The sequence below is a fragment of the Salminus brasiliensis genome, chromosome 1 (assembly GCF_030463535.1).
Source record: "Salminus brasiliensis chromosome 1, fSalBra1.hap2, whole genome shotgun sequence".
NCBI classification, from domain to species: domain Eukaryota; kingdom Metazoa; phylum Chordata; class Actinopteri; order Characiformes; family Bryconidae; genus Salminus; species Salminus brasiliensis.
In genome coordinates this window covers 16,309,925-16,323,493 of record NC_132878.1, presented here as the reverse complement: position 1 = coordinate 16,323,493, position 13,569 = coordinate 16,309,925, and the positions used below count along the sequence as shown (strand labels likewise).

The 13,569-nt window shown below is 43.8% G+C and overlaps 1 protein-coding gene across 4 annotated transcripts in view; it reads right to left on the bottom strand.

Annotated features, from left to right (window-relative positions):
• Nucleotides 1-13,569, bottom strand: part of LOC140549669 (mediator of RNA polymerase II transcription subunit 13-like) — a 139,661-nt gene that overhangs the window by 123,826 nt on the left and 2,266 nt on the right. The window lies entirely within an intron of this gene.

The following is a 13,569-nucleotide window of genomic DNA, read 5'->3' as shown; positions in this document are numbered from 1 at the left end:
TTACTAGCTTTGTTGTCTCAGTGAAATATAGGGAGCTGTCAGATTAACCTGACAAACATCTTTCCAATTGGGTCCTCATTGACTCCTCATATGTTGCGGATTTCATGTATTTTTGCTGTAAAATGATTTTCTTTTTTTTTTTTTTATTTAATGATCAATAAACCAATGAAAATGCTCCAAAATGGCCTGGAGTATATATACATACATACACACATATTATATATATATATATATATATATATATATATATATATATATATATATATATATAGTTTTTGTTTGTTTGTTTGTTTATTTGTTTTTTGCATTTTTTATATCCATTGATTAACCAAACCTCAGTGTTGATGACTGTTTAAGTGAACTACTCACTGTACAACTAAATTACTTTTAGCTTGTAGCTTGTAGTGTTGTTGTTTTCTACTTTCATTTGTTGAGCATATCAATATTAAGCTCAATTTACGGGCAGTACTTAAACCAATTGTCCGCTTTAATTAGAATGACATTCATTTACTGAGCACAGATTACTTAATAAAGTTTCTTAGACGCCACTTAAAATTTTAACATTAATTCAACATTTAATTCAACATTTTATAGTAAATAGTGTGCTCAAATACTCAAAGCATTAAACAAGATCAGCTATTCAACAATTAAAAATAAACATGATATTTAAAAGACAATTATTTTAAATAATTTACAAACGTCTTAATTTTCTTCTTTTGAAACTGAATTTATTCTAGTTAAAAGGTTTAATATAATACATAAACATTAGGGACTTCAGGCATTAATGGCTACAGTGACCAGAAATAAATGTGAATTAACACCGTAACCGTGGAAACCAAAAACACTAAGCACTAAGCATGACGGCTGAATGAAGTCTTTCCCATCCAGAATGACTGGCTTTATCGTTTACCCCGATCAAGACAAGTTTGATATCAGGTTTGATACTGATATCTTACAATGGGAGACGCTGCGCTAATGTTGCTGACAAACAGATTGTCACCGATCTTATCTTGGTAAATACATGCCAAAATACTTTTGCTACTTTGTGGTTAGAGGGTAGAGACACTCTTGCAATCAACACAGAAAAACTATTTAGGAACTCAAAAACAATTCTCCACAGTGTCCTCAGTAAACACCGCAATAAGGTCCCTTTAAGAACTCTTATATTTAACTGTACGTTCACAAGTTTTCTAGCATACAATGGGACATGCTAATCTTTACCAATCTCTGTAAATACATGGCTGAAATTCATAATTTATGATGAATTCAATGCTAAGTAATATTGTTAATGACTATTCCAATCAATGTCTATTTATATCTGATTTGATCCCAGCTTATGAAATACGATGAATTCTTCACTTCAGTGTGATGCTGGCCGGCATGGGCGTCTGCTAGCCGATGCATTAGAGCTGGCCACCCGGCGCTTTCTTCCAAACTAGTTGGTTGACCAGTGGCTTTGCGTCGGCAGCAGTTCTAAAAGAAGTGATGGCTGGTGGCACAAATGTCCGAAAATACATGCGCACCCCATGTAATGTGGAGAGTACTAACAAGTGTGTTCGGTAATTGGCTATCAAAAAAACTAGGGAGAAAAATTGGGTAAAAATGAAAAGAATTCTTATGTTTAACTATACATGCATTCTCCTGTAAGTATGTTTGAGACTGGTCCTGTTGTTCCGAGTGTCCAGAAACTAGCACATATCTACCAAATGTGACTCGCCATTTGTTAAAAATAAGAACCATGGTTATGAATTTACAAGTTTATATGGTTTATGGGTTTCTCTTCTGTTGCAGCACAACACTACTGAGAATAGGAATGAAATGTTGATAGGAGCAAAGAGGTCTAACAGTAGAGACTGGAGACCTTGGACAACTATGATTGGAGTTTACTGGACCCAGGCAGTCAAGACTATAGTTTTGCAGTGTCATAATTCATGTTCATTAAGTTCAGAAAAACTCAGTTCCAATTGTTTGTTACTTGTCACCCTGTCACAGCAAGTTGCCTGCTGCCATAGGAAACGACCGAGTTCACCTGTCACTCTGTCACCTGCTAATGTGAATGCGCAACAGCACTTTCACACTAGGAGGCCGCAAGTCTAAAAAAGAACCATATTTATGAGTTTACAAGTTGATACTCTATACAGTTTACAAGTTTGGGCACCCCCTGGTCCCAGTTCTAATTTGGGCAGCGAAAATAAGCCCAAATAAGTCCAAATCCCAAGCCCACATAAAACATACTTCTGCACATTTTACTGCACACATAATGACTGTTTATTTGCCTCTTTTACCATTTATTCATTCACCTTCCTACGCACTTCCTCCCAGTCAGGGTCATGGTGGGTCCAGAGATTTCTCTAAATCGCTGGGCGCAAGGCAAGTATACCCCCTGGGTAGGCCTCCAGTCCATCGGTGGGAACTACACTCACAAACACCTAGGGGCAATTTAACAAAGCCAATTCACTTAGTCTGTATTTCTGAGAGGCAGGAGGAAACTATACTCCTCAAAGACCAAGACTGGAGTGAAGAATAAACCTACGAGCGCAGGTTCCTGAATCTGTGCAGCCCTTCATTTAACATATAGGTGCCACAGGTAGTTTGTGTACTACCTGCACAGCTTAAAGGGCCTGGGGTGGTGGGTTTGATCCTTGATTCGGTCTCGGTCTGTGAGGAATTCGGTGTGTGTTCTCCCCATGTCGTACATTTTCTCCATGTGCTCCTGTTAAACACCACCTCCCAAAAACATAGCATGGAAAAGAATGGGCTCCTAGATGTGAGTGAACGGGTGTGTATGTGTAGTACCCGGCGATGGACTGGTGCCCTGTCTAGGGGGTACTCTTGTCATGCGCCCAATGATTCAGGTTAGGCCCCCTGACCTACCACAACCCTGTCCAGGAAGAAGCAGATAAGACATATGGATGTTAACCTTGGCAAATACATACAACTCTGCACCTGCAGAAAAATGCCTTATTTGAGTGTGTTCTCTGAAGAAACTGTCACTTATTTTGACTGATAAAATCAATACTACATGCAATTCGAACAGCGGTGTGCATTTCAACTTCTGCAACCAACCATGTGATTACTACAGTCCTCTTCTATTTTTGCCATGGTACTATTAGGTATATGACTTAAAAAGAGGAAGGAACAAAATGTTCAGAGTGCTCAGACTGGAGACCTCAGATAACCCATATCTGTGATTGCCCCAAGAAGTTTATAGAGCCTGACCATTTCGAGTCTTGCTTGACTTCATTATACTTCATTTGCATGAAGTTCAGAAACATTCAGTTCCATTTGTTGCCCCATCTTCGCTGCTTGTCACGGCCACGAGTCACAAACACCTCTAATAAATGACTTATCGTCTGTCTCCCGCTGATGTGAAAGCAATCTAAGAGTAAGGCTTCATCGACCTTCTTGTTTCTACACACACCAACCAACCATTCCACAATCTTCTTTGTACACTTCTTTCCATCACCCTGAGGGGGTCCCAGCGCTCACTGCAAAGCACCGGCCGGGCCTGCCGGGCTGATCTCACCCGAAACGCAGGAACGCTTAACTTATGAAGAGTCCCAGTGACAGGCTTTCAAGAAGATGCGACTGACAGTGAAGCCACAGAACAAAAACCCTGTATGCTTCTTCTTCATCATAACAGACAGCACTCAGGGACTCACCCCGCCTACGCTGCTACAACTGCCACCCCTGAAACATTCTGGCCAAAGGCCAAAGGCTCAACCCTATCAAAGAAGCGAATCTGAGAAAAACCTGCAAGGCAGCATTCAGAGCGCACACTTGTTCGACACTGCCTGTCAAGTAAGCGAACAGTTCAAACGCTGTTTGGAGATCATTTGTCAATACTTAACGTAAAGTGCATAGTGTGTACAAGGTATATTGCAGACCTGCCCGTATTGTGGTTCCACAAAAAACGTAGCAAGGTTTGTAGAACGTCACGGCATTCAACAAAAACTGCCTTCGCAAATGCTTGTGTTTCTCACTTACTACATGAAAGGGCCATGATTTCAAAGAGAGAGGAACAAATGTGCCTCTTGCAACATTTACTTGCATGGGAAAACCTGATGCAGCACATCTGTCCGAGGCCTCGCTAACCAGAACGAAACTAAAAGGAGGGGTAAACGCAGCACAGAAAGCAGATTATATGTTTTGCAGAATATAATCTGCGCTGCAATCACAAGCGCTGCTGAACTAATTCCTACAGAGATTAAATCAGATCCGGATCTTCAGGAGTAAACCAATTCCAAGTGTTCAAAGAGCCCTGACGATTTGGACCCGCGTGTGCCGGCCTCTCAGGTTATGCAGACAATGCATGTTTGTGCACAAGCCTGTGCAAGAAGCAGATCTTGGCGAAACACGCCAGCACACGTGAATAAAACGGTCATGTAACAGAGCTGAGGCTTGTCCTTGTGAATCTGCTACACGTTCGGGAGCTCACAAACCGAGCGCTTCGCCGCTCCATTGACCGAACAGGCGAGCGCACCTTTTATGATCGTACCTGGTAAGCAAACACAAAAGTCCCCCATTCATAAAAACCCAACAACTGTTCGGGCAAAGCGCTCCATTGGGAGGGAGCCTGTAAGCTGTCACAGAGGCACGTTTATGATTAGATACATGAACCGCTACGCTGCTGAGGGGAGCTGTTTACCGCAACGGGGAAATATAGAATAGTACAATCCCAGCAAAATCTTAGTCACTTGATAATAGCTCCACGAGTCTCCAGTTTTCTAAGAGCACGGAGGGATTAAACAAGCCAGCAATACAAGCATGGTACGCAACACTTGCCTAACACCACCACTTTGTGTATACAATAACTATGTACTGTGTCATTTCTCTATTGTTGCGTATTACTACACTGCACTGTTGTATATGGTTGTGTATATGGCCGCTGATTTCGCTTGCCAGGAATGCGAAAGGGAGCTCCCACCCAAACAGTGCAGAGCATGATTTATGTGTTAAATAAACACACTACAGAGTCTCTCAATTAAGAAACGGATTAAACAAATCAATTGATCTCAGCATAAACCTTTCAAATGCTGGACAACAGGCTGTGCGCTGATCTGTCAGCATGTCCTACTTCTTTCAAGTCCCAAATGCAGGCCAACACACAGTTGTTAAGAGGGATAACTGATGAGTAAGGAAATGACATCACTGTTTGCGCCCAAGGTCAATTACTATGGGACAATTTTACTATGGGACCTTGCTTTGCCGGCTGAACAGTGAATGTTAATGGACTCTCTATGTTTTTCAAGTTATCCGAATCTAGATGAAAAGTGATGGACTCCCCAAACACCCATACCCCAACCCCCCCCCCAGACATAGAGGTCACACCGAGAACAGTAAGAAAAACAGTTACACCACTGTACACGGAGGCAGAGGACAATCTCAGCCTGAGAACACTCTGAGATCAAACAACAGATTAGTGAGTATCTTGATACGGATCATGTCGATCCTTGTTGCTCTTCCAGTACAGAATGAAAAAGAAAGCAGAAGAGGAACTACCCGTCCTCATCTCATGTCATCCTTGCTCCACACAGGAAGCTAGTAGCATGTTCCCCGCATCGAAGCACCAGAGTAGATGCTAACGTAGCCTTTCACAACAAGGAGGAAGGTGGACTTCCTGCTGTTTGGACGCCCTGAATCTAGAGCAAAGCAAGCCTTGCAGGAGGCAGTCCCTGTTGCAATTAACCCATTGAAATTAGCTTAACCCAAATGATTGCGGCTTGCTCCACTGATTCCTTCTCGTTCTGCGTTTTCATTGCCGAACAGGAGCTAGTGTGCCACTGCAGCACCAGGACGAGCAGACCACAAAGAAACGTGTCAGACAGGTGCGGAGAATAGCCCCTGGGCCTCGTGCCTCCATACAGGTGCTTTCAATTCGGGCCTTCTGCCGCCACCTTTACAAGACAACACAATGGGAGGAGGCACCATTTGATCCCGTTCCGTAGCAGGGATCTAGCCCCGGGAGGCAAGAGGAAGCAAGCGACCTAATTAGAGCAGTTGGCGTCCCTCGGGCAGAGTGACGGATGGACCTGCCAATCAGGGGAGAGCCTCACACAGCGGAGCACTGCCACCAGCCCCCCGACTCCTCACCTGTCAGGGCTAGCAGGGGGGGGACAAGCCAAAGTGTGATGAACAAGGTGGACCGGAGCCCACGCGTTGGCAAACAAAGGCATGAGACGAGACCCTCAAGGCAGCTTCCTCCAACGATGGGTGAGCAACCTAAAACACTGTCCCTGCTTAGCCTGAATTATTAACAGGCAAATAAATAAACCAGGGCCTTCTTTACCAGCTTGTCTCCCATGCAACTTAATTAACTCTGACAGGCATGGAAAAGAAGGAGGAAGAGAGAGAGAGAGAGAGAGCGAAAGAGAGAGGGAGGGAGGGAGAACAAGAGAGAAGGGATGGGGGGGGTAGCGGGAAGTCAAAACAGTTGCTAGGCAACATACAACATCTGTAAGACTTCAGCAACTTATTCAATTTTCAGGATTCAGTCTCCAGGGTTACAGCAGACAGATAACATTGCAGGCAGTTTAGGGATCTTTTTCTATTGACTGTAAATTACAAAGGGACGTAGTTCTCGATCTTTCGCGCTTGTAGCCGTCGCGCTTCAAGAGCCCAGTTTCTGACACCTGGTTCTTATTTGTGCGCTTGATTGGAAAAACATAAGAACCTCATGACTACCCACCTACACAATCGGGCAGAAAATTCAGAAGACTTGTTAAAGCTCATCCAACTGGATCCCTGGTCAGTACACGTTCCGAAGCTTCAGTGGATTTGCTTCGGAGTCTTAATCCTAAAGGTGCTGTGGGAAAACAAGGCTGGTGGATAAAAATGTGGGAAATTACAGGCTTGTTAGGCCTTGCTAGTATAATATTCCACAACCGAATGCGTGCATGTAATCAGGTAATTGCTTAATAGCAGCTACTTTCAGGGTAATTGGACACTAATATAAACTGCCTAGAGTGCCTGCTAACTGGGCCAGTAAGCCAGCTATATTACCCACACAGGTCCTTTAATAAGGAAGACATTCTCATATTCATTAAAATTGGACCTATGGAGATGTCAGCACCTGTTTGCTCACTACACTAATAACTGTCTTTTCGGGGATTATTAGCTTAAAGGAAAAAAAAAAAAAAAAAACTGACTACTCCGGTTTGCACATGCACTTAAAAGTAAGTTCTCGGAGTTGCTGAAACCACAACAGTGGCAGAAGTTGATCTGCAAAGCTTAAACACAGCCCAAGAGGCAGCTTTCACTTTTTCACACCTCTAGCTGCACATTTCCGAGGCATCTCCGCACCTGATCCCAGATTGTGGCGTACAGTCGCAGGAGGGTGTTTAAGGCAAGTGAAACAAGACTCTTGAGCGATTGAGCATGGAGATTGTACCAAACTACCCTTCGGAGCAGGTCTCGGCCTGCAGCAGTTCTTCCCCAACCTGCAGTCTGTCATTTGCTTACTGAGTGGGTGTGGCCCTCGATTCCGCCACTAAAACCATGTCTGAATGCACCTCCACCTCCAGCAGTAAAGCTTGAGACCTTAATGATTCCTTGAATACACCCATATTTATTCTGCTAGGCTGTTGATCAAGTGCGCGCAGTGATCGTGATTCGCTCGGCGCAGCATCTGTGCACTGGGCCCTCGGGGTGCTCCATGAACTGCCTGATTAGGTATGGCATACAATATTGACATCAACAAACAGCCATGCTACTGAGCTTCATGGGAATCCCATAAGTCTGGTGAGGGGTTTAGAAGAAGGAGCGCAACACTACGGATGTGCATTCCAACTAATTTCTACCCGTGGGGAAGAAGAAAAAAAAAACAGCTGCCAGAAAAAAGGACTTTGTCCCAAATTAACACGGGCTTAGATTTACATAACGTTGGCGAAAACCACTCACTAGCACAATAATTTAGATGTGCACAGGGGAATACATTTCAGAACATGTTTAATTATTCAGAAAGTGCCAAGATAAATAGGTAGTTTTCATGTTTGATGAGTAACTAAGGCTGCCTCTTCAGATGAGCTAATAAGCTAACGCTGCTAACAGCACAGTGTTGGATGATAATAAGGAATCAGGTATTTTCCTTTCAGTGGATCATGTTCCAACATGTACATTTGTCAGAGAAATACACTGTCACTGCTTTTGGACCTAGCTGACATCAGGCACACATGAAATTTAAGCTATTTTAGCTAAACTGTGATTGCATAATTTAGGTTATTCCTATTGTTTTTCAAAAGTACGTCTTATTTTAGAAACCCCTAAACTTGGACATACTTGCAGCAGGAGGAAAAAAAAACTGCAGGATTTCCCCAACCTGTCACCGTGCCGTTGATCAAGACAATCCTTAGTACTTAGCATGGCCACCTTGAACCAAAGCCTTCCTATTGTTGTGCAACAACATCTGAGAATAGCATACTGCAAACAGAATCCTGTCAAAGGATTATAGAGCAAGCAGTATAAAGTCTTCATTTTAATCCCGCACTAGACGCCACGGTACAGTGCCCTGGAAAGCGTTCAACGAGGCCCGTGTCAGATTGGGGGGCTGGAAATCTAGATGGGCTCAAGCTGTGATGCAATTCAGTTAGGCGACTCCGCCGGATGAAGTCATTGCAGTCAGAGCCTGGCGGGATTGTATCAGACGGCCGAATTTAGAAGCTCCGCCAGGCCCATCAATACAACCTTGAAGGAGAGAGGACTGCGAGTGACTGCGACGCAGAGGACGACCACCATCCTTTATCCGGATGACGCGGCGGAGGCTGCGCGTCTGCCCGCCTTTCTGCCAATTCCTCTTCGTCTCCTACTCCCTTGTGTCACGCTGCTCACAGAAACACCAGAAGGCTAAGAATAGCACACAGCTGGCACTGCAGGGCTTACATATTTCACACTCAAACCACCGCCACTCCCAAATATCGGTGTCCCGCAGTGTCGCGGCACCCACATGCATATGCCCGAAGACGAATACCACCACCGCTCCTGAGCTGTGCTTCAACCCTGTGGCAGACACAGAAACACCCCCCCACCACCACCCACCACTCCCTTACCCCTAGCATGCCACACACACACGCGCGCATACACACACATATACTCCGGCAGATCCATCTTTTACCAAGAAGGATTTATTCCCCTTCTTCCGACAAGCTTCCACGCCCCTCAATCATTGTGCCCTGCGCGGCAGAAGTGACAAGGCTCGTTAATAGATCGATTTGTAGTGAAGTAATCTGTTGGGGGTGCTGAGGAGGGGAGGAAGAGGAGGGCTCCGTGATGCACTGTGAATATTATTCCCCAACAGATGAACGTCCCGGATGAAGGGCTTTCAGGTCAATAACAAGAGTTTAAAGGTGTAGCTCTAACTGCGCTCCCAAACAAACAAGGCACTGCAGTCAACCGTACACGCAGTGGTCAGCAGCCTCAGAGGACGACTACCTTTTAAGCCATATGGCCCGCTTTTCTCTTTCTGCACTACAGCTGGTGCAATTAGACAATCGGTATTCCTTGAAACTGACTTCTGCAGAAAGTAGCGCAAGCAGGTTACCAAACCTTAACTCATAGCCCAAGATAATAATCAGATTGCTCGCCTCCAGCGACTCCCTCTACTGAAGAGAATCTAGCCTTACCTTGCACAGCCATTATAAAGAGATTATGCTGAGTGAATCATCCACCTCTAGGTCGCTTTTCCTTTTTTTCTAAGAACTATTCTTCTAAAAAAAAATAAAAAAATACAGCTACCACTTGCATAATGGAGCTTGCTCTTTGCCAGACATAAAAGACACCCTTAGAGTGGCTATTAGCAGAGCTATCGGGCATGGCATTTGCTGGCTCCTGCTGTACCCCTCTAATGGGATGGCAGGGAAGCCCTAGCAGCCAGCGAGGCACTGGAGACCTGGCTGGGACCTCCGGGTTGCTTGGCCCAAGGTCGGTTAATCCCGGAGCGGGCTGCCTTGACGGTACGAAGAAACCTCCATGCATCTCGACATGGGCCTTTTGCCTCTTCTCAGAGCTAACTCAGATAAAAGGGACTCGCTTTCAGTTGCATTTCCTTGCCTCGGTACTCTTTTCACTCAGCCTCCCTTTTCTTTCCCCCCACTGGCCGCGCCGCAGCATTGTTGCCAGCCTACTCGCAGCTCTGTGTCTGAATACAGTTTGGTTAATGAGCACCTCTTAGCTGATCACATTATACTGCCACTCGACGACACTTAATTACCAACGTTTCAGTCAGAGAAGCCCTGTCGGAGAGGACCAGAGAAACTCCTTTAATTAAAGCAAAACAACATGTGTTTCCGTGAGCATCCGTCTATGCAGAATATGAATTTGAGCGTGAGCGTGGGCATGTGTGTGTGTGTGTGTGTGTGTGTGCTGTACGAGCGCATGCATTCCTAGTTTTTCAGGGATAGTACCTTTTACCCCATATTTCAGCGGTGACTACAACGTGAGTCAAGGCCGAGCCACAGAGGGCGACAGCTCCTTTCAAACTGGGCCGGAGCTTGAACTCAGGAAATGCACATCACACATAATACTTTCCTAAAACGAAAACAGATTCTCCAGCTCCCACTCGCACTCTCTTTCTTTCTCTCTCCCTCTCTCTGCCTCTCTCTCCCTCTGCCTTTTCTTCCTGCCGGCACAAAAAATAGCTCTGCAGCCGGACACATTCTTCAAGCTCAAACCGAGCTGACTCTTTTTTAGACTGTGCTGTCTTGTTTTCCTATCGATGGCCAGACCAAGTTTTCCATGTGCTCTAATTCATGTTAGATGGAGCACTTCTTTAAATCCGACTCACAGCTGAGGTTCCTCTGAACAACGCCTGTTCAGTTGGGCTATTTCGGGGATTTCTGGGAAAGTGAGCACGGTTTTAAATATTCTCTTCAGCGGTACAGAAAAAGGCTATGGACGAGAAGTTAATCTCAGTGTGCGATCACCACCAACACAGCACATCAGAGACTGGCCAGGAGATTATGAGGGATTTTTCTTTTGTCACACTTGGTGTTCACCTTTTTAACTCCATGTCTTTTATTGTCTCATTGCTGTCAACCCATGTGGCTTGCCAGCATTAGATCAAATTTCTTCGCAATTCTGAAAACTTTTTAGGTCTGAAACCGAAATCAACCGAATCTAATACAGTCCTAAACTAATCTATCATAAAGTTCATTACTAAAATAATCATTTGCATGTGTTCATAGCTCTAACTTTTTGTTACTACAGTCACTGATAAAAGGTCCTACATAGTGTTTGTTGAGCGATGCCCTAAAATAGTCATTTTTGATACCTAAAAACATAATCAAATAAATGTGTGATGAACCTTTTACAGATTTAAAGAAGTCACTGTGAGCAAGGTGTCATAAGCAATCTTATCCGCAAAAGGCCGCTGTGGCTGCAGGTTTTCATTCTAAGCAATCAGCAGCACGCCTGATTCCACTTGTTTAATCAATTGGTGAGTCTTTAAACATGGCTGGACTGAAAACCTGCAGCCACACCGGCCCTTTGCGGGTAAGGTTGGATACTCCAGCCAAAAAGGTTCCTAACCAATTTAGAGGTGCTTCACACTTGCATTTCTGTTACAATAACAATCATTCATGGAAGCAAAGTGGTTCTTTTAAGAACACTCTGAACCCATTATTTTTAATGATGTAGCCCAAACTTCATCCAATGTGTGAGTTGTTGACCTGTCAAATAAATTGAAAATGCATTCCTACTCCTACATGGGGATGGGCAACATGACAATATTTTTTTATCGCACTGTGATAGCTTTTGTTATCATGGTACACAATATGCTTTTATAAGTATGAAGAATACTCATAATAACTGCATATTTCATTACAAAGCGTGGTTGGTGTGGCGCAACAGATAAGACCATGTGGGAGATACGCTACACTAATTGGGCAAAACTCCTAACACTACATTGGCCCACATCTGTAATACGAGTCACCTTGTAAGTCACTCTGGATAAGAGCATCAGCGAAAGGCTGTAAATGTAAATGTGTAATCAGTCCTATTTAACTGAATGGAGTTCAGCATTGTTCAAGTAAAAATCATGGTAGAGCATTTGGATAGCAGTTTTTATGCTGTTGGTGCATTTTGTCTACATGACAAACAATTGCAACAAATATCATATATTGTGATATGACATTTTTACCATATTGCCCAGCTCTATTCCTACATGAAGTAATCTGTATGATTGCCAGAGGAACGTATCCCAGTTGATAAGGTCAGAACTGGATAAACTGCTGTTATTGCTAATGGTCAGAGCAACAGAGGAAATGTACTCTATGGGTACACTTTGGTGTCTGTTTATATGGTTCTAAAGTAAATGCAGAATAAAGCTCACAGGCCTAGAGGTTGATACCGATGTTACTAATTAATTACAGGGAAGTGATGCTAAATGGCTATTCTTATTTTTAGGTTATAATGCTCTGTTGCACTGCTCTTCCTAAACTCAGCATTAATATAACTGAAGTATGTTACTGCACATTAATGAAGACGATAATCTTGATTCACTGGCAACATAAAGCACAAATGGGATATCAGGTGTCATCACTGTCTTCCAAAAAGCCCACGTCAGCTACAGAGCTCACATGTTCCCACAATCACAGGGTCTCTTCCACTTCACAGGAAACTTAAGACAACAAACTCCATAGGCCTCTCCATGTCTTTATAGGAAAGTGAAATCTGCTTTCACACATATTAATTCAGCTGAAAAGAAAACGAGCTTCTAAAAAGAGCCTGACCTTAATACATTGTGATCGGCCCTCCCATTTTGACAACATGTGAGCAAGCTGTTACGCCTTCTGAATGGGCGGGTGTGTTGATCTTCCAGTAATCACTAGGAATGCCAGTGGCTAGCCAGAGGCATGGGATTCAGAATATTTACAAATCCACTACTTAAATCAAATCACCTCCCCGATGCAAATAAAAAACGTGTCGCTTACATGATTTCAGATGTCTTTCAGAGCTCGGGCAGCTCTTGAAGCATTTTGACAGCAAACCGACACATTGTGAACAACACTTTTCCATGAGTGCAAGAGAAGTAGGCTTTTTACTGCCTAATTATGGATGTAAACTAACAGTAATTGAGATTTGCTCAAAGTTTCCTATCAAAAGGGTTTGCATGTCATGTGGGTGTGAGGGAATTTTGCTCAGACTAAGTAAACACCCAGCTATCCCCGTCCTTTCCCCAAATGTTTTTTTTTCCCTGAAACTCGAGTAAAGACATCTGAATGTGTGTATTAATCAACCGAGCAAAAGCAAAAGCCACACAGTAGCAGATTTCCATTCTGATCTGACCCCCCATCCAGCAAACCTGTTTCTGTTTCTTCGGCATGAGGTGAGTGTGGATCCTGACCACTACTGGCCACTCACACTGTGCAGAACAGTAGTCCCCAAGCTTAATGATGAGACTGATAGCCCCCCCCCCCAAAAAAAAAAAAAACAGAAAAGAAAGGTTAACCTAACCTAAGTCCAGCTCTCAGCTCTCTCTCTCTCTCTTGGCATGTTAATGATTGGCTAATAACAGTAGGATACCAGAGATGGCTTCACCTTTGTACCTTAAGAACACCAGAGAACAGCAGGCTGGTC